Source organism: Mustela erminea, chromosome 14 (genome assembly GCF_009829155.1).
Source record: "Mustela erminea isolate mMusErm1 chromosome 14, mMusErm1.Pri, whole genome shotgun sequence".
Taxonomy (NCBI): Eukaryota; Metazoa; Chordata; class Mammalia; order Carnivora; family Mustelidae; genus Mustela; species Mustela erminea.
This window is the reverse complement of record NC_045627.1, coordinates 27,002,318-27,024,459: the sequence shown is the minus strand read 5'-3', so window position 1 is coordinate 27,024,459 and position 22,142 is coordinate 27,002,318.

Genomic DNA, 22,142 nt, shown 5'->3' with positions numbered 1-22,142 from the left:
AGGGCCATCCACATTCTTATTCCCCAGACCTAAACTAATGTAGGTGTTCTACCTGGGGTAAAAATATCATCTTAATTATGCGTGTAGGAACTGAGAGACTGTCCCCTGAGGGACAAACTTGGTCTGGGCCTCCATTTACTGCTCAGTCTTTGCTCCCGTCTTTGCTGTTCAGTGAACATGATGAAGTCCCAGAACCTAAGTCAGGTTCGGTGGGGTGAGGTTCGGAGCTGACGACTAAAGAAAGAATTCTTAAGACGTTGTTGGTGCAAAAGGTGGTTTATTAAAGCACGGGGACAGGACCCGTGGGCAGGAAGAGCTGCTGCCCTGGGTTGTGAGAGTGGGCATGTTATATACCCCACGGTTGGGGGGAGGTGGTGAAGGGATGGGAGGTTTCAACAGAGTTCTCACATGTTAGGGAGGGCCTACAAGGTGCCGGGGGGAGGCCTTGCCCTTATGGCTTGATCAATGTCGTCTTTAGGTCAGGCATTAACACCAAGATAGTTGGGAGATTCTTGGTGGGGTTTTATGATCCTGCTGTCATTTACATTCCCTTCTACCTCAGTCTCCTCCAGTTTATGGTGGGGAGGGAGACATTAGGGCTTCAGGAACCGAGAGTTATTTGCCTCTGGAAATTTGTGCTATTGATAAGGTAACCTCCCTGTTTAGGTCTCTAGGACATCTGTAGAGCAAGGGGGATTCCTGTTCTGCAGGATTGCGATCCCTTCAAGTTAACTATTTATCATTTTATGGCAGTCAGGAGTGCCTGAGGAATGCTACACATATGGAAGGGAGTGGGTGAAGAGGGGGTGCAAGGCACCAGCTTTTGCTTTGTCCTCAGCCAGCCTCCTGCTCCCTCATCAAACAGACCCTACACCAAACAGTCCTCAGTGGGCTGGTCCATCTTCTCTTCAGTGTACAACTACATGGGTAAATGGCCAGAAGTCCTTTTGGAATAGGATTAAGTTTTGCTCTATATACTTACTGTGGTGTCACAGGAAAAAGCCTTCAGTGGCTTCAGTTGATTGGTTCTGGGTGTGAGAGCTGATTCTGGCCAGAGGTGGGGTATTTATTTATCAGCTCCTGTCAGTCATTGGTTGAAGGCTGTCCTGGGGAGCATCATTTCCCTGGTATTCCTGGTAAGCCCAGAAGGAGCAAAATGGGTTTCCTTAGAATGAGCTGCAGGTACTGGGCAGACATGCACAGAAGTGGTAAGCACCAAGGAATCCCTGAGCATGGGCAGTCAACTCTGTGTTGTTGACAAACCCACTAGTTTGAGACAATTTTGTTATGGTACTACCACTGGTATCAGAGAGTTCAGTGGATTTCTGCATCAGCTAAATGCAGGGTTTATTTTCCCCTACAATCTGTTTATAAACTGACTGTGGCTTGTATTTATTTTTTCCCCTTTAAATTAAAAAAAAAAAAAAAAAAACAAAGCTCATTGGTTAAAAAATTAAAAAACCAAAAACAAAAGAAAAAACCTACAAAACATTATCAAAGCTACCCAGACAGTCACTGAGAAAATGTTGTAACATAAGGCATGGAGTAAGAACCATAGAACGCTGAAGAGAAAATTGCTATTCTGATGGGAGAGTAAAGGGAAGGAAACAGACAGAGATCTGGAGCATCTCTGCTGACTCCCTTGTCTTCTGTCTCATCTCCTGCAGCATCAGAACATTCCCATGAGATAGATAACAATTTGAATATCATTCTCACTTTACCAAAAAGGAAGAGGAAAAATAAAAAAATGAACACGTTCAAGGTTACACCGTGAATTTTAGGAATACAAAACTGTGCCTCTTGATTCCCGTTTAGAATTCGGATACTCCCTAAACTACTCTTTATCTCACTTCAATTGCTATCTCAAATTATACTGTTAAATTCACCCTCTACAATCTGTTTTCTCTGGGGGAATGGGGAATGACAGCCTATCTATCATGAATCTTTGCTTTAGAATGAGATGTGACTTTTATGTAACTGCAGTAATATATGTATGCTGTAAAAATGCCTTGCAGTTTGAAAATGCTACAAATAAACTGGGAAATGAAGACTAATGTGCTACTGAAAGGTTATAATTTTCAACTCTCTTAGCATGAGTCAGACTGCATGTGCCAACACTCACTTGAAATGGGGTTGACAGTTCTCCAGCATGAAGCAGAGACACAATAGAATTCATCTCACACATTGTAAATATCTTGGACCCACTACCACAAATGAAGCATGGAACTTGTGACCTCTTGTTGGAGGAATGAACTCCCAAACCGCGTAGCCTAACATAATACCTTCCTGTTAATTTAATTTGTACCCAATGTATTCTTCCTGAAATTTCTCTTTCAGGGGTATTTTACATCAAATGGTCCTGTAATGTACTTTCAATTATATTTCCAAGCAGCATGCTGGCAGATTTGTGTACTGGGAGTGTCTAAAGTCTATCCAAAGCAGGATACTGATGGGAAGGGATATATAGGTGAATAAAAACCTGATTTTTCAAGTGGTTCATCCTGTGTACTTCACTTATAGATGAAAGATTGGGACTGAATGCTTGTAATCATTCAATTCCCAGGGAGTTTCAGGTGCTCATTTTATGAATCTTTGCTCCAAATCCTTGGTTTTTGTTCAAGACATACAAAGGTAAAATTAACTGGGGGGAAAGGGAAGGGTTTGATTCCTTCTGTCACCTCCCAGCCAGCCACATATCCATTAGCACCATTGGTACATGGCATTCGGCCTTCTATTTCTTCTTGGATGTCCAGAGCCTGTAGAATCCACTTTCTTCTATTTCGTGAGAGTGGGGAGTACAATTAGGATTTTCTTCTCTCCGATTCCTCACAGATGACTAACAACAACTCTCTCTGCAATCCCTGCACTTGTTTCCTCCTGCTGGAAATTCATGTAGAGCACCAAATCCCCAATTACAACCTCTTTATCTATCTCTGGCTTCAATTCCCTCTTAACAATAGTAGTTTCACCCTTCCCAGTGTGACACCAATACTTTTAGACAGAGCAGATGGAAGTAAAATAGAAGCTGAATGAACACATTTCTTTTTGTGGTTTGTTAGGATTAAACCTTTGTCTTTAAAGCAGATTTAATAAAGCTTGTATCATAACTAAAAGCAAGCTACAAAAAATTAAAAATATAAAAATATCACCAACCTTCTCCACCCTCAATACTTCAATTAAAAGAAAAGTCATCATTAGGTAAGTTAAATATTTTCTTCATTTTGGGTCTTAACTCTTCTGATTTATTAGTTAGAGCTCTTAATAAGCCATCTCCAAATTATACATATTTTAGCTTCTCATTTCACTGAAGAATATTATACCATCTTTATTCTTTTTTTTTAATTTATTTTCAGCATAACAGTATTCATTGTTTTTGTGTCACACACAGTGCTCCATGCAATCCGTGCCCTCTCTAATACCCACCACCTGGTTCCCCCAACCTCCCACCCCCCACCACTTAAAACCCCTCAGATCTTTATTCTTAAATATTATTCAGGGCCTGAAAACTGACTCATTTATTTTGAATGACAATTAGTGAATTGAAATTGAGCAATGATCAGGACTTTATTATATTTCAAGTGTGAGCTTTGAAATCTGAAAGATTCTATCTTCCCCACTCAAACAATTGGATGACCTTCAACGAGCAGATTAGTGCCTTTGAATCCTTATTTCCTCATCTATAAATGAGCTGTTAGGATTAAGTGTAATAATATTTGTGGAAGCCCTGAGTCAGGTGCCCAACACATGACAGGGAATTTGTAAAGGAAGGTTCACCTGCCTTCTCCTTCGAATGAGTTGTGATGGGATTGAAACAATTGATTTTGGAGCATTATAGAAAATTAATTTTTATAGGCCTTTATAAAATTAAGGCAACAAGAGTAAGTAAAATCATTAATCAGAGTTTTGAATACATTAAAAAAAATCTTTCAGAGTTTCAAGCTCTCAGGATATATTTCCCAGTCTTTTCCTAACAAGATTCATTTTTCAAAGTTTATAATTTATGATGACTGATATCAATAGTGGACAATTTGTCAGCGAATCTTTTAGTCAAAATGTATCCTTTCTCATAACCATATATGTAGCCATACATATATCAGAGACTCAGATAATTAAGGAAATAGTTTTAGCTAGTTTTGCACAAACTAGCATACTTTACCCTAAGAAATTTTTTCAGAGGATGCGGAGTGGAGATTGGTTCTGATCTCTATTATTTTTATAAATCAGGCTGGAGAGAAACTCCTATTGTCTAATACTTTATTTCCATTATTGAACAAGAAGCGTCCCTGACCTTAACACAAAACGGGACCTCTTTTGAAATAGACAACTGAGTGGTAAAACTGGATTTAAAAATTCTCAAATCAATTTTTTTAAAAGCGAAGATCAGTTTCATTTTCTGCAGAAACCAAGATTTAAGCGCTAAGCAAAAGAATTAGACTCTGAATTCCTGAGGGCCAGTACAGGCATAAGATTAAGCCCCTGTAATAACGTGGCAGCTACTACAGGATCACTGTTCTAGGAAGGGGCACAAATTTCGACCTTAGCCCCATTTCCCCAGCCCAGGTTTAGCGCTGCATGGTCGGCATCACCAGGGAAAGCTGGTCAAGAAAGTTGATGATGGAAACTCGGAGGAGGCGAGGACCCTCAGTTCTCCAGCCAATGGCCAGGACGCTGCCACTCACTGTGAGCTACTTCTGAACAGCCCCTCTGTAGGGTTTGGCATCTGGGGTCAAGGGTCCACAGGCGATCTCTGCCTCCAAAGGGGACAGAAAAGGTTGGCAGAAGGCAAATAGGGTATTCTGTTTTCTGGTCTTCTGGGCAGTGGGAAAGACGTCTCTGTCCCACCAGTGGCCCATCATCCCTATGGGACATGCAGAGTTCCACCAGCTGTAGCATCTGCCCCTGGCTGCCCTGTCCATCCATCGGTTGTGGGCCTCAAAACAATTTTTTAAATGTGTGTATGTTTAACTGTTGTTTGCTTAAAAAAAAAAAAAAGCCCAATTCAAACTGGGCTCAGTAAAAAGTAACATTTATTGGAAGATATTGGGGTATTCATGAAGAGAGGCCTCCATGTGGATAATAGAGGTGACATCGGGGCACCTCTAAGGCCATCGAGCCTTAGGATTAACAGTTCAAAACAGGGACTAGAACATAATCAAGACTCCATTTCTGCTCCATCTCTGAGTATCTCTGCTCTCAACCTTTTCTCTTGTCATAGCGTGGCTTTCTCCATGTGCCATAAAACAAGAGCTGGGGGCTCCTAAATTTATATCTTACTATTTCATCCAGTAGAGAAAGAACAACACTACTCTGATCACCTTCAAGACCAGCAGCCCTAGGAAAGGGGGTCATTGGCCCAACTCTGGTCAGATCCTTACTCCTGGAACAAGAAGCTGTAGAGTGGGAGTGGGGTCTGGTGAAAACATGGCGGTCCCTATGAAAACCATGTAAGTAGAGTGGGAGGCAGGTGGGTGGTCCCCAGGCAGAGAAAAAACAATAATGGCCTTTGTGATTGGGCTCTGTTGTCTTTCCAGAGCCATCTCCAGGGTCCTTCTTGCACTTTTACCACTATGACTACTCTACCAACATCTTTCATCCATGGGCTTCTGCTTATAATGATTTTTTCCACCTGAAATACCATTTTTCTTCCCTTCTCCTTTGTTATTTCTGCTTCCCCTTTTATTTGCAACTTAAATATTCTGTCCACAAGAAAATCTTCCCTGGCTCTCAAGTGCAGGTTTCAACTTTACCTATGCCAGGGGATCTAAGTGTACCTTAAATTTCGCACACCAAGGCAGGTATATCATATTGACTCAAACCCTAAGAAGGCTGTAAAACCAGAAGAACTCTTTTATCTTGTTTGTAGCTATGTCCTTAGCCCAAGTCCACTATCTGGCATGATTATTTGTTCAATAAACAATTGTTGAATAAATGAAAACATAAACAAAGGAACAGAGATAAGCATGGTTTTTAAAAAAATTTAATTTTGTTTTTTAAAAATTTTTTATTTTATATTTTTATCCCCAGGGGTGCAGGTCTGTGAATCGCCAGATTTACAGACTTCACAGCTCTCACCATAGCACATACCCTCCCCAGTGTCCATAACCCTACCCCCCTTCTCCCAACTCCCCTCCCCCCAGCAACCCTCAGTTTGTTTTGTGAGATTAAGAGTCACTTACGGTATGTCTCCCTCCCAATCCCAGCTTGTTTCATTTATTCCTCTCTTACCCCCTTAACCCCCCATGTTGCATCACCATTTCCTCATATCAGGGAGATCATATGATAGTTGTCTTTCTCTGTTTGACTTATTTCGCTAAACATGATATGCTCTAGTTCCATCCACGTTGTCGCAAATGGCAAGATTTTGATGGCTGCATAGTATTCCATTGTGTGTATATATACCACATCTTCTTTATCCATTCATCTGTTGATGGACATCTAGGTTCTTTCCATAGTTTGGCTATTGTGGACATTGCTGCTATAAACGTTTCGGGTGCACGTGCCCCTTCGGATCACTACGTTTGTATCTTTAGGGTCAATACCCAGTAGTGCAATTGCTGGGTCATAGGGCAGTTCTATTTTCAACATTTTGAGGAACCTCCATGCTGTTTTCCAGAGTGGTTGCACCAGCTTGCATTCCCACCAACAGTGTAGGAGGGTTCCCCTTTCCCCGCACATCGCCAGCATCTGTCATTTCCTGACTTGTTAATTTTAGCCATTCTGAGTGGTGTGAGGTGATAACTCATTGTGGTTTTGATTTGTATTTCCCTGATGCCGAGTGATATGGAGCACTTTTTCATGTGTCTGTTGGCCATCTGGATGTCTTCTTTGCAGAAATGTCTGTTCATGTCCTCTGCCCATTTCTTGATTGGATTTTTTGTTCTTTGGGTGTTGAGTTTGCTAAGTTCTTTATAGATTTTGGACACTAGTCCTTTATCTGATATGTCGTTTGCAAATATCTTCTCCCATTCTGTCAGTTGTCTTTTGGTTTTGTTAACTGCTTCCTTTGCTGTGCAAAACCTTTTGATCTTGATAAAATCCCAATAGTTCATATTTGCCCTTGCTTCCCTTGCCTTTGGCAATGTTCCTAGAAAGATGTTGCTGCGGCTGAGGTCGAAGAGGTTGCTGCCTGTGTTCTCCTCAAGGATTTTGATGGATTCCTTTCTCACATTGAGGTCCTTCATCCATTTTGAGTCTATTTTTGTGTGTGGTGTAAGGAAATGGTCCAATTTCATTTTTCTACATGTGGCTGTCCAATTTTCCCAGCACCATTTATTGAAGAGGCTGTCTTTTTGCCATTGGACATTCTTTCCTGCTTTGTCGAAGATGAGTTGACCATAGAGTTGAGGGTCTATTTCTGGGCTCTCTATTCTGTTCCATTGATCTATGTGTCTGTTTTTGTGCCAGTACCATGCTGTCTTGATGATGACAGCTTTGTAATAGAGCTGGAAGTCCGGAATTGTGATGCCACCAACGTTGGCTTTCTTTTTCAATATCCCTTTGGCTATTCGAGGTCTTTTCTGGTTCCATATAAATTTTAGCATTATTTGTTCCATTTCTTTGAAAAAGATGGATGGTACTTTGATAGGAATTGCATTAAATGTGTAGATTGCTTTAGGTAGCATAGACATTTTCACAATATTTATTCTTCCAATCCAGGAGCATGGAACATTTTTCCATTTCTTTGTGTCTTCCTCAATTTCTTTCATGAGTACTTTATAGTTTTCTGAGTATAGATTCTGTGCCTCTTTGGTTAGGTTTATTCCTAGGTATCTTATGGTTTTGGGTGCAATTGTAAATGGGATTGACTCCTTAATTTCTCTTTCTTCTGTCTTGCTGTTGGTGTAGAGAAATGCAACTGATTTCTGTGCATTGATTTTATATCCTGACACTTTACTGAATTCCTGTATAAGTTCTAGCAGTTTTGGAGTGGAGTCTTTTGGGTTTTCCACATATAGTATCATATCATCTGCGAAGAGTGATAATTTGACTTCTTCTTTGCCAATTTGGATGCCTTTAATTTCCTTTTGTTGTCTCATTGCTGAGGCTAGGACCTCTAGTACTATGTTGAATAGCAGTGGTGATAATGGACATCCCTGCCGTGTTCCTGACCTTAGCGGAAAAGCTTTCAGTTTTTCTCCATTGAGAATGGTATTTGCGGTGGGTTTTTCATAGATGGCTTTGATGATATTGAGGTATGTGCCCTCTATCCCTACACTTTGAAGAGTTTTGATCAGGAAGGGATGCTGTACTTTGTCAAATGCTTTTTCAGCATCTATTGAGAGTATCATATGGTTCTTGTTCTTTCTTTTATTGATGTGTTGTATCACATTGACTGATTTGCGGATGTTGAACCAACCTTGCAGCCCTGGAATAAATCCCACTTGGTCGTGGTGAATAATCTTTTTAATGTACTGTTGAATCCTATTGGCTAGTATTTTGTTGAGTATTTTCGCATCTGTGTTCATCAAGGATATCGGTCTATAGCTCTCTTTTTTGGTGGGATCCTTGTCTGGTTTTAGGATCAAGGTGATGCTGGCCTCATAAAATGAGTTTGGAAGTTTTCCTTCCATTTCTATTTTTTGGAACAGTTTCAGGAGAATAGGAATTAGTTCTTCTTTAAATGTTTGGTAGAATTCCCCCGGGAAGCCGTCTGGCCCTGGGCTTTTGTTTGTTTGGAGATTTTTAATGACTGTTTCAATCTCCTTACTGGTTATGGGTCTGTTCAGGCTTTCTATTTCTTCCTGGTTCAGTTGTGGTAGTTTATATGTTTCTAGGAATGCATCCATTTCTTCCAGATTGTCAAATTTATTGGCGTAGAGTTGCTCATAGTATGTTCTTATAATAGTTTGTATTTCTTTGGTGTTAGTTGTGATCTCTCCTCTTTCATTCATTTTATTTATTTGGGTACTTTCTCTTTTCTTTTTGATAAGTCTGGCCAGGGGTTTATCAATTTTATTAATTCTTTCAAAGAACCAGCTCCTAGTTTCGTTGATTTGTTCTATTGTTTTTTTGGTTTCTATTTCATTGATTTCTGCTCTGATCTTTATGATTTCTCTTCTCCTGCTGGGCTTAGGGTTTCTTTCTTGTTCTTTCTCCAGCTCCTTTAGGTGTAGGGTTAGGTTGTGTACCTGAGACCTTTCTTGTTTCTTGAGAAAGGCTTGTACCGCTATATATTTTCCTCTCAGGACTGCCTTTGTTGTGTCCCACAGATTTTGAACCGTTGTATTTTCATTATCATTTGTTTCCATGATTTTTTTCAATTCTTCTTTAATTTCCCGGTTGACCCATTCATTCTTTAGAAGGATGCTGTTTAGTCTCCATGTATTTGGGTTCTTTCCAAACTTCCTCTTGTGGTTGAGTTCTAGCTTCAGAGCACTGTGGTCTGAAAATATGCAGGGAATGATCCCAATCTTTTGATACCAGTTGAGTCCTGATTTAGGACCGAGGATGTGATCTATTCTGGAGAATGTTCCATGTGCACTAGAGAAGAATGTGTATTCTGTTGCTTTGGGATGAAATGTTCTGAATATATCTGTGATGTCCATCTAGTCCAGTGTGTCATTTAAGGCCTTTATTTCCTTGCTGATTTTTTGCTTGGATGATCTGTCCATTTCAGTGAGGGGAGTGTTAAAGTCCCCTACTACTATTGTATTATTGTTGTTGTGTTTTTTCGATTTTGTTATTAATTGGTTTATATAGTTGGCTGCTCCCACGTTGGGGGCATAGATATTTAAACTTGTTAGATCTTCTTGTTGGACAGACCCTTTGAGTATGATATAGTGTCCTTCCTCATCTCTTATTATAGTCTTTGGCTTAAAATCTAATTGATCTGGTATAAGGATTGCCACTCCTGCTTTCTTCTGATGTCCATTAGCATGGTAAATTCTTTTCCACCCCCTCACGTTAAATCTGGAGGTGTCTTCGGGCTTAAAATGAGTTTCTTGTAGGCAACATATAGATGGGTTTTGGTTTTTTATCCATTCTGAAACCCTGTGTCTTTTGATTGGGGCATTTAGCCCCTTAACATTCAGGGTAACTATTGAGAGATATGAATTTAGTGCCATTGTATTGCCTGTAAGGTGACTGTTACTGTATATGGTCTCTGTTCCTTTCTGATCTACCACTTGTAGGCTCTCTCTTTGCTTAGAGGACCCCTTTCAATATTTCTTGTAGAGCTGGTTTGGTGTTTGCAAATTCTTTCAGTTTTTGTTTGTCCTGGAAGCTTTTAACTCTCCTTCTATTTTCAATGATAGCCTAGCTGAATATAGTATTCTTGGCTGCATGTTTTTCTCGTTTGGTGCTCTGAAAATATCATGCTAGCTCTTTCTGGCCTGCCAGGTCTCTGTGGATAAGTCAGCTGCCAATCTAATATTTTTACCATTGTATGTTACATACTTCTTTTCCTGGGCTGCTTTCGGGATTTTCTCTTTGTCACTGAGACTTGTAAATTTTACTATTAGGTGATGGGGTGTGGGCCTATTCTTATTGATTTTGAGGGGCGTTCTCTGAACCTCCTGAATTTTGATGCTCATTCCCTTTGCCATATTGGGGAAATTCTCCCCAATAATTCTCTCCAGTATACCTTCTGCTCCCCTCTCTCTTTCTTCTTCTTCTGGAATCCCAATTATTTTAATGTTGTTTCCTCTTATGGTGTCACTTATCTCTCGAATTCTCCCCTCGTGGTCCAGTAGCTGTTTGTCCCTCTTTTGCTCAGCTTCTTTATTCTCTGTCATTTGGTCTTCTATATCGCTAATTCTTTCTTCTGCCTCATTTATCCTAGCAGTGAGAGCCTCCATTTTTGATTGCACCTCATTAATAGCTTTTTTGATTTCAACTTGGTTAGATTTTAGTTCTTTTATTTCTCCAGAAAGGGCTTTTATATCTCCCGAGAGGGTTTCTCTAATATCTTCCATGCCTTTTTCGAGCCCGGCTAGAACCTTGAGAATTGTCATTCTGAACTCTAGATCTGACATATTACCAATGTCTATATTGATTAGGTCCCTAGCCTTCGGTACTGCCTCTTGTTCTTTTTTTTTGTGGTGAATTTTTCGCCTTGTCATTTTTTCCAGATAAGAGTATATGAAGGAGCAAGTAAAATACTAAAAGGGTGGCAACAACCCCAGGAAAATATGCTTTAAACAAATCAGAAGAGATTATAAATCGTGAAGGGGGAGAAGGGATATAAAGAGGTTCAGAAAGGGGAAAAAAAAAAAGAAACAATTAAAAAAAGAAAACGAATAAAGAAAAAGTATAAAAAAGAAAAAATACATATTAGATAAACTAGTTAAAAAACGTTAAAAAATGATAAAAGTTAAAAAAAATTTTGCAGAATAAGAGAAAAAAAATTGAAAAAGAAAAAAATTAAATTAACTGCAAGACTAAAGAATCATGGGGATAAAGCCATGAGTTCCGTGCTTTGCTTTCTCCTCCTCTGGAATTCTGCTGCTCTCCTTGGTATTGAAACTGCACTCCTTGGTAGGTGACCTTGGTCTTGGCTGGATTTCTTGTTTATCTTCTGGGGGAGGGGCCTGGTGTAGTGATTCTCAAGTGTCTTTGCCCCAGTCAGAATTGTACCGCCCGTACCAGGGGCTGGGCTGAGTAATCCACTCGGGTTTGCTTTCAGGGCCTTTTGTTCCCTGAGCGCTTTCTGTAGAGTTCCGGAGGACAGGAATAAAAATGGCAGCCTCCTGGTCTCCGGCCTGGAGGAACCCAGAGCCTGGGGCACCACTCCTCAGTGCACCCTCAGAGAACAGCGCCCAGTAACTTTCGTCTGCCTGACCTCAGGCCGCGTTCTGAGCTCACCAAGCCTGCAACCGGTTCAAGGTAACCCCGAGCTGTGAGCTCACTGTCGGCTCTGTCTCTGTAGCCGGCTTCCCTGTTCTAATACCTGTAAGCTCTGTGACACTCAGACACCCCCGAACCTTCTGTCACCCTGTGGGATCTGAGGCCACGCTGACCCCACATGGGCTCCACCCTGGTTTAGACTCTGGAGCGATGTCCCTCAGCAGAACAGACTTTTAAAAGTACTGATTTTGTACTCCGTTGCTCCGCTGCTTGCCGGGAGCTGGCCCCTCCCCCCAGGGTCTATCTTCCCGTCACTTTGGATTCACTTCTCCGCCATTCCTACCTTTCAGAAAGTGGTTGATTTTCTGTTTCTAGAATTGCTGTTCTTCTCTTCAGTCTGTCGATGGATTGGTAGGTGTTTTCAATCTTTAGATAAGCTATCTAGCTGATTTCCTGGTAGCTGAAGTAGTCTCAGCCTGCTACTTCTTCACCATCTTGACTCCTCCTCGAGATAAGCAGGTTTTAAGAGCTGTGGTAGCCAGGGTGGCTCAGCTAGTTAAGCATCTGCCTTCGGCTCTGGGTCCTGATCCTAGGGTCCTGGGATTGAGGCCCACGTTGGGCTCCCCGCTCAATGGGGAGCTTGCTTCTCCTTCTGCCTCTGCTCCTCTCCTTGCTTGTACATGCTCTCCCTCTCTCTCTTTCCCATGAGTCAATAAAATCTTAAAAAAAAAAAGAGCTATGGTAGCCTGGAGAAGGCAGTAGTAATAGTAAACTACATACTTTGAGAGCTTCTTGAATAATCCTATTCAATTTAGAACATTTTCTACATATATGCCATACATAATCTCACTTAATCACTATGGGTTGGGTTTTAGAATTCCCACTTTCTATCTGAGAGTTTAAGTAATGTGGCAATGTTTCCATTTTAAGTTCACAGTGTAGCATGGCTTAAAACTCAGTAGTTTATGCAGGAAGCAACAGATTTTGGTGAGGATGCGGAGAAAGAGGAACCCTCTTACACTATTGGTTGGAATGCAAACTGGTGCAGCCAGTCTGGAAAACAGTATGGAGGTTCCTCTGAAGTTGAAAATATGATCTCTGTCATATGTGGAATTTAAGAAACAAAACAGAGGACCATAGAGGAAGGAAGGGAAAAAAAGAGAGAGGGAGGCAAACCATAAGAGACTCTTAACTATGAAGAACAAACAAACTGAGGGATACTGGAGGGGAGTTTGGTGGGGGATGGGCTAAACGGGTGATAATTATTCAGGAGGGCACTTGATGTAATGAGCACTGGGTGTTGTATGCAAGTGATGAACCACTAAATTCTACTCCTAAAACCAGTATTACACTATATGTTAACTAACTAGAATTTGAATAAAAACTTGAAACAAACAAACAAAACTCAGTATCTGACTCAGTTCCTGTACTCTTAACCATTGCTCTGCATTGATTCCTTTGTTAGCAGTTCCTACTTGACAGAATGCAATTCCTCAAAGGCTGTATGACACTTATTTTCCAGGAAGGAAATCTTCCTGACAAAATTAATACATTGTCCTGTAGGCTCTTTGACAACTGAACAAGCTGACAAATTCTTATTTTTCTTAGTACTCAATGAAAACATGAAAAATAAAATTAGCAATCATAGTTTAATCCAAGAGAGAAAAAAAAAGTTATAAACTGATTAGTCATTTGTCGAAGCTTGTTGAGATTCAATAGGTATAAATTATGCAGAAGAAAAAATCTGCTGGATCTGATGATTATTTTCATTTTCTGGTTTTATTATGGGTATAAATAAAATTTCCCAGAATCTAATGAGTTATCAGTATCAAATGGTTCTCAATTTAGAAACAATACCATAATCAGCTAGGTGTTTTTCATTTGCTCTATTCTAAGTTTATGTTTACATGTGACAAGCTCCAGGTGACACCTAATTATCAAAAGTTCTTCCAATTCTATCTTTGGTTCATTTGATGGAAAATTAGTCTTTAGTAACTTCTCTAGAAGGCAAGTTTCTCATATTTTCCTCTATTACAGAACAGAGTAATATCTTACAGAATTCAAAACAGCTGTATGACAAGTGAAAACTTAGCCTATCTTTCAGATGGCCTTTTCTTTTTGGTGCTGGGTCAGTACAGCTGTAGAATAAAATAGACTAATGATCCTGTCATTCACAGTGACATGCTATTATATAAATATGAAGGCTAAAGATGGGCATGTGAAACCGACTTCCATTTATGTATTGATATTTTTAGCTGTGATCATTTCCTGATCTTGTAATTTTTGGATTTTTGAGTGTAGTTTATTAGAACCATAATTCTTCTTTTAAAGTTTAAAATCAATTAATTAACATATAGTGTACTACCAGTTTCAGAGGTGGAATTTAGTGATGCATCAGTTGCATATAACACCCAGTGCTCATTACATACACATGCCCTCCTTAATGCCCATCACCCAGTGACCCCATACCCTACCCACCTTCACTCCAGCAGCCCTCAGTTGGTTTTTGAGAGTTAAGAGTCTCTTAACAGTTTATCTCCCTTTGTGTTTCCATCTTATTTTATTTTTTATTTCCTTCCCCTGTGGTCATCTGCTTTGTCTCTTAAATCACACATGTGAGTGAAATCATATGATATTTATCTTTTAGAGCTGTAATTCTTGATGAACTTGCCATAAGCACATCAGCCTCTGGTTAGTCAGAGTGTGTTCATGTCAGTGCTTAAGCATATGAAAAGTGACATCTATCTATCTATCTATCTATCTATCTATCTATCTATATTTGTTCTTATTTTTCCTCACTTATAAATTCATAAACTTTAAGAGAAAAAGATTCATCCCTTCTGTTTCTTTTATACTATGTTTCACTGTACCTCCTAGCAGAATGTTAGCACTTGGATGCTTGATAACAATGAGTAACTGACACTTCTCTCTTTGGGGTGTAGCTGTCTTTGGGGGAATAATGTGGGTGCTTCAATGTCATGCTCTATTCATACACTACTCAGTATGCCTCCAGAGACTGTTGGTTGCTTAGGATAGATTCCATATGACTTGGCAGTAATTTCATTTCTGTTTTTTTCTTTACCTCCTGCAACTAATCCATTAGCAAGTTGGGTTAGCTCTGCCTTTAACATATATCCCAACTTTCTCCATTTTTCTCTATCCCTCCTGTTATTAACCCAGACCGAGTCAACATTTTAGGTTTACAGAATCACTCTCAAGCTGCATTCCACACTTTTACTTTTGCCTTTCATCCCCTCCCACCCTCATTCCTCTCATTTTTCACATAGCAGAACGAGAATGTAAATCAGATCCTGCAAACTCACTGGACATCAGACACTTCCAAGTTCATTCCACCTTGAAGCCTTGTACTAGTTACCCCTTCTGCCTGGAAAATTTGGAAAATTCTTCACCCTTTGATGACTGGTTCATTTTATCACTTAGGACTAGCTCAAAAGTTACCTCTTAGAGAATCCTGAAATCTTTTTTCTCTTGTAATTCTTCTTCCATCTTTGCTTTTTAAATAAATAAATATATATGGTATTCACTAAATGGTCATATTTCATTTGGAGAATAATGATTTTCCAGAGGACTTTATCTTTCAGCACTTTAGAAAACAAAAGCAACTTTAGAAATTTTTTCTGGTTATAAAATTAATATATGCTTATTAAGGAAATTTGAGAAACATAGGAAAGAAAAGGAGGATAACCAAAACCACCCATAATGACATCTACCAGGGGTAACTTTTAAAAAACAAATTTATTTATTTATTTTAGGGAGAGAGAAAAAGAGTGCACCTATACACATGTGCGAGGGGGAGACAGGGAGAAGGAAAGGGACAGAGGGAAATGGACAGGGACAGCAGACTCCATCCTGAGCATGGAGCCCCGTGTGGGGCTTGACGCTGGGCTTAGTCTCAAGACCTGGAGATCATGACTTGAGTGGGAACCAAGAGTGGGACACTTAGGCGAGGGGGCCACCCAGGTGCCCCCAGAGGTAACTTTTATTAATATTCTACTAGTTTTTCTCTCTTTTCACGTGCAGTTATGTATATCATACACTATTCTTTCTGCTTAGGATGTGTATATTGCAGTACTCTTTTTGATAATCTAGACAGTGTTTATCTCAATATATCTCATTAGAACTTTATTTTAAACTCAACCAGCTTCAGCTGTATATTAATGTAAACTTTCCACCACATTCTCGACTTGTTCTTCCCCATCTGTTCCCCATATCACTCACAGTCCCATCCTGTGACTTTTGCTTTATCTTCTTTTTCACCAAACTGCAATCGTATATTCATTCTTTGTTAATTTATTTATACAAATATTTATTGAGGACCTACAATGTGCTAGCCAGGTGCTGCTGTTGGGGCTGAGTACACAGCACTGAATACAACAAAGTCCCTACTCTCATGGATTCATAATTCTGTGGACAAATCATAAAATGTGAGATGGTAAAAGCCTGATAAGTGAGTAGGAGTCATGGTGGTGAGTGGGGTGCTATTTTAAAATAATGGGCTCGGAGATTTAAGGAAAAATCTGAAAGAGGTCAGGAGTGAGCAACGGGCTATCTGGAGGAACCTATATGGCAGAAGGAATGGCAAGAAAAAGACCCATACCCTGGAGTGTGCTTGGAAGAGTAAGAAAAAGGTTAGCATGACTTGAATTTATCCAGGAATTAAGGGGTAGAAGGAGACAGGTCAGTGAGATCAGATAGGCATCATGGTAAGGACTTTGGGTGTTCATCTGCTCTGAATGAGATGAGACATCAGTGGAGGCTTTTGAACGGAGGAATTCCATGGTTGTGAGATATTTAATGAGATCCTCTGGTTTTTGTGTAGAAAATGGGCTGGAGGGAGCCAGTACTGAGAACAGGTGGTTGGTCAGGATGTCATAGAAGAAATCCTGGCAAAGGATGATTCTGTTAGTAAGCAGTGGTCAGATTATGGACTTGTTATGTATATAGAACCAATAAGACCTGACTTTGGAAGTGGGGATTGAGAGAGGAGAGGAGTCAAGAGTGATTACAGTGTTTTGGGCCTAAGCAACATGAAGAATATATTTACCAAGATGAGAGAGATTGGACAGGAGCAGGGTTGGCAGGGGTGGTGGGTGCTGGAGTATATTAAGGGTTCAGTGATGAATGAACTCTACATGGACATGTCATGGATGTTGCTGGATATGTGAGTCTGGGTTTCTCAAGGGAATTGAGGTCTGGAAATAAGAATGTGGAATTGGTATAGTATAGATGGTATTTGAAGTCATAGGACTGGATGAGGTTACCAAGGAGTGGTTGTAGATAGAGGAGAGAGGAGAAAAAGGAAGAACTAGAAGGGAGGAGAGGAAAGAAAAGCTGTCTAAGGGCTTAAAATTCTTAAAAACTCAGTTTAATCCCAACTCCCTTTTCAAAACTTCTCTCATTATTTAGGTTATATTTATCTTCCTATTTCCTAGTCTTTCTCCATCACTTGAAGCTATATGCTGGAATTTAGCATTCAGTTATATCCTGCAGTATTCTGTAGTATTATAAGAATATTCGCTGGGTGACTATTATTTACATGTCAGGTGCATTACTAGGGATGGCAGCACAATGGTGAACTGGAAAAATATGGAGCTTTTCTAGGGGAGATTTGACCCTGTGGAATAACTATGTAGTCATATGTGTATATATGTATATTCACATATATGAAATATAGTATATAGTCTATGCATAGAGTATAAAGTGATGTGCTATATACATATAGCATATAGTGAAATAGTATTACTGACTACTAAATATGAAATCCATATTCTCTCCTTCCTCTTTCTTCATATTTCTTCAGTGGTGTAAACTCTTTAGAATGGAAGCTCCGCAGTGATAAATACATCATTCCTTTGATTGCTCAAGGAAATATTTTTGAAAATATATAAATGCTTTGAAATTTGATGTGAACATTGCTTATTTAATCTGTGCATAGCATGTATTTTGTTGTAATATCAAGTAACATCTGTTAAAAATGATTTTCCATAATGCCATCTCAGCCTGGTTAATTCTGAATAATTTTTTAGTATATTTCTCTATTTTTAAAAAAACTATCTAAATTCAATTTAGTTAACATACAGTGTCTGATAAATTCATAGTTAACATATAGTGTATTATGGTGTTTCAAGGGTAGAATTTATTGATTCATCAGTTGCATATACTATCCAGCATATTAAACCATTAAATATACTGCTCATTAAATCAAGTGCTCTCCTTAATGCCCATAACCCAGTTACCCCATCACCCTACCCACTTCCCTTCCAGCAACACTCTATAGTTATGAATCTCCTACAGTTTGCTTTCTCTCTGTTTTCAATCTTACTTTACTTTTCCTGCCCTTCCCCTATGTTCAACTGTTTTGTTTCTTAAATTCCACAGATGAGTGAACTTATATAGTATTTGTCTTTCTCTGACTGACTTATTTCACTTAGCATAATACCCTCTAGTTCCATCCACATTGTTGCAAATGGAAAGATTTCATTCTTTTTGATGGATGAATAATATTCCACACACCACACTTCTTTATTCATTCATCTGTCGATGAACATCTGGGTTCTTTCCATGTTTTGACTATTGTGAGCATTGCTGCTATAAACATTGGGGTTCAGGTGCCCCTTCAGATCACTACATTTTTATCTTTGGGGTTAATACCCAGTAGTGCAATTGCTAGGTCATAGGATAACTCTATTTTCAACTTTTTTTTTTAAGATTTTATTTATTTATTTGGCAGAGATCACAAGTAGGCAGAGAGGTAGGCAGAGTGGGAGAAGTGGGAAAGTAGGCTCCCTCCTGAGCAGAGAGCCTGATGCGTGGCTCACTCCCAAGACACTGAGCATGACCTGAGCTGAAGGCAGAGGCTTAACCCACTGAACCGCCCAGGAATCCCTATTTTCAACTTTTTGAGGAACCTCCATACTGTTTTCTAGAGTGGGTGCACCAGCTTGCATTCTTACCAATGCTGTAGGAGGGTTCCCCTTTCTCCATCCACACCAACACCTGTCATTTACTGACTTGGTAATTTTAGGCATTCTGACTGGTGTGAGGAAGTATCTCATTGTAGTTTTGGTTTGTATTTCCCTGATGCCAAATGATTTTGAGCACTTTTTCATGTGTCTGTCTTCTTTGCAGAAATGTCTATTCATGTTTTCTGTCCACTTCTTGATTGGATTATTTGTTCTTTGGATTAGTTTGATAAGTTCATTATAGATTTTGGATATTAGCCCTTTATCTGATATGTCATTTGCAAATACCTTCTCCCATTCTATAGGTGGTCTTTTGGTTTTGTTGACTATTTCCTTTGCTGTGCAAAAGGTTTTTATCTTGATGAAGTCCCAGTAGTTCATTTTTGCCTTTGGAGATGTGTCTAGCAAGAAGTTGTGGCCAAGGTTGAAGAGGTTTTGCCTGTGTTCTCCTCAAGGATTTTGATGGATTCCTGTTTCATATTTAGGCCTTTTATCCATTTAGAGTCTATTTTTTTGTGTGTGGTGTAAGGAAATGGCCCAGTTTCATTCTTCTGCCTGTGGCTGTCCAATTTTCCGAACACCATTTGTTGAAGAGGCTGTCTTTTTTCCATTGGATATTCTTTCTTGCTTGTCAAAGATTAGGTGACCATAGAGTAGAGGGTCAATTTCTGGGTTCTCTATTCTGTTCCATTGATCTGTATGTCTGTTTTTGTGCCAGTACTATACTGTCTTGATGATTACAGCTTTTAATATAGCTTGAAGTCTGGCATTTTGATGCCACCAGCTTTAGTTTTTTAAAAACTTTTCTTTGGCTATTTGGGGTCTTCTGTTTGTTTCCATACAAATTTTAGGATTATTTGTTCTCACTCTGAAAAATATTGATGGTATTTTGTTAAGATTGCACTGGATGTATAGATTACTCTGGAAAGCATACACATTTTTAAAAGTATTTGTTCTTCCAATCCATGAGCATGGAGTGCTTCTCTATTTCTTTGTGTCTTCCTCAATTTCTTTCATGAATTTTATATAGTTTTCATAGTACATATCCTTTGCTTCTTTGGTTAAGTTTATTCTTAGGTATCTTATGGGTTTTGGCACAATTGTAACTGGGATCAATTCCTTAATTTCTCTTTCTTCTGTCTCATTGTTAATGTATAGAAATGCAGCTGGTTTGTGTGCATTGATTTTATACCCTTCCCCTTTCCTGAATTCCTGTATGAGTCATAGCAATTTTGGGGTGGAGTCATCTGGGTTTTTCTCATAGAATGTCATGTCATCTGTGAATAGTGAAAGTCTGACTTCTTCTTTGCCTATTCAGATGCCTTTTTGTTGTTGTTTTTGTCTGATTGGTGAGGCTAAGACTTCTAATACTACGTTGAACAGCAATGGTGAAAGTGGACACCCTTGTCATGTTCCTGACCTTATGGGAAAAGCTCTCAGTTTTTCCCTTTTGAGAATGATATTTGCTGTGGGCTTTTTGCATATGGCTTTTGTGATGTTGAGGTGTGTTCCCCCTATCTCTATACTTTGGAGAATTTTAATCATGAGAGATGCTGTACTTTGTTAAATGCTTTTTCTGCATCTATTGAAAAGATCTTGTGGCTCTTGTCATTTCTTTTATTAATGTAGTGTATCAAATTGATTGGTTTGTGGATGTTAAACCACCATTGCAGCCCAGGAATAAATCCCATTTGGTCATAGTGAATAATCCTTTTAATGTACTGTTGGATCCTATTGTCTGGTATCTTGGTGAGAATTCTTGAATCCATGTTCATCAGAGGTATTGGTCTGTAATTCTCCTATTTTAGTGGGATCCTTGACAGGTTCAGGGATCAAGGTAGTGCTGGCCTCATAAAAAGAGTTTGGAAGTTTCCCTTACATTTTGATTCTTTTGAAACAGTTTCAGAAGAATAGGCAATAATTCTTCCTTTAATGTTTGGTAGAATTTCCCTGGGAAGCCATCTGGCTCTGCATTCTTGTTTGTCAGGATATATATATTTTTTAATTTTTTATTTTTTATAAGCATATATTTTTATCCCCAGGGGTACAGGTCTGTGAATCGCCAGATTTACACACTTCACAGCACTCACCAAAGCACATACCCTCCCCAATGTCCATAATCCCACCCCCTTCTCCCAACCCCCCTCCCCCCAGCAGCCCTCAGTTTGTTTTGTGAGATTAAGAGTCACTTATGGTTTGTCTCTCTCCCAATTCCATCTTGTTTCATTAATTCTTCTTCTACCCACTTAAGCCCCCATGTTGCATCACCACTTCCTCATATCAGGGAGATCATATGATAGTTGTCTTTCTCTGCTTGACTTATTTCGCTAAGCATGATACGCTCTAGTTCCATCCATGTTGTCGCAAATGGCAAGATTTCATTTCTTTTGATGGCTGCATAGTATTCCATTGTGTATATATACCACATCTTCTTGATCCATTCATCTGTTGATGGACATCTAGGTTCTTTCCATAGTTTGGCTATTGTGGACATTGCTGCTATAAACATTCGGGTGCATGTGCCCCTTTGGATCACTACGTTTGTATCTTTAGGGTAAATACCCAGTAGTGCAATTGCTGGGTCATAGGGCAGTTCTATTTTCAACATTTTGAGGAACCTCCATGCTGTTTTCCAGAGTGGCTGCACCAGCTTGCATTCCCACCAACAGTGTAGGAGGGTTCCCCTTTCTCCGCATCCTCGCCAGCATCTGTCATTTCCTGCCTTGTTGATTTTAGCCATTCTGACTGGTGTGAGGTGATATCTCATTGTGGTTTTGATTTGTATTTCCCTGATGCTGAGTGATATGGAGCACTTTTTCATGTGTCTGTTGGCCATCTGGATGTCTTCTTCGCAGAAATGTCTGTTCATGTCCTCTGCCCATTTCTTGATTGGATTCTTTGTTCTTTGGGTGTTGAGTTTGCTAAGTTCTTTATAGATTTTGGACACTAGTCCTTTATCTGATAGGTCGTTTGCAAATATCTTCTCCCATTTTGTCAGTTGTCTTTTGATTTTGTTAACTGTTTCCTTTGCTGTGCAAAAGCTTTTGATCTTGATGAAATCCCAATAGTTCATTTTTGCCCTTGCTTCCCTTGCCTTTGGCGTTGTTCCTAGGAAGATGTTGCTGCGGCTGAGGTCGAAGAGGTTGCTGCCTGTGTTCTCCTCAAGGATTTTGATGGATTCCTTTCGCACATTGAGGTCCTTCATCCATTTTGAGTCTATTTTCGTGTGTGGTGTAAGGAAATGGTCCAATTTCATTTTTCTGCATGTGGCTGTCCAATTTTTCCCAGCACCATTTATTGAAGAGGCTGTCTTTTTTCCATTGGACATTCTTTCCTGCTTTGTTGAAGATGAGTTGACCATAGAGTTGAGGGTCT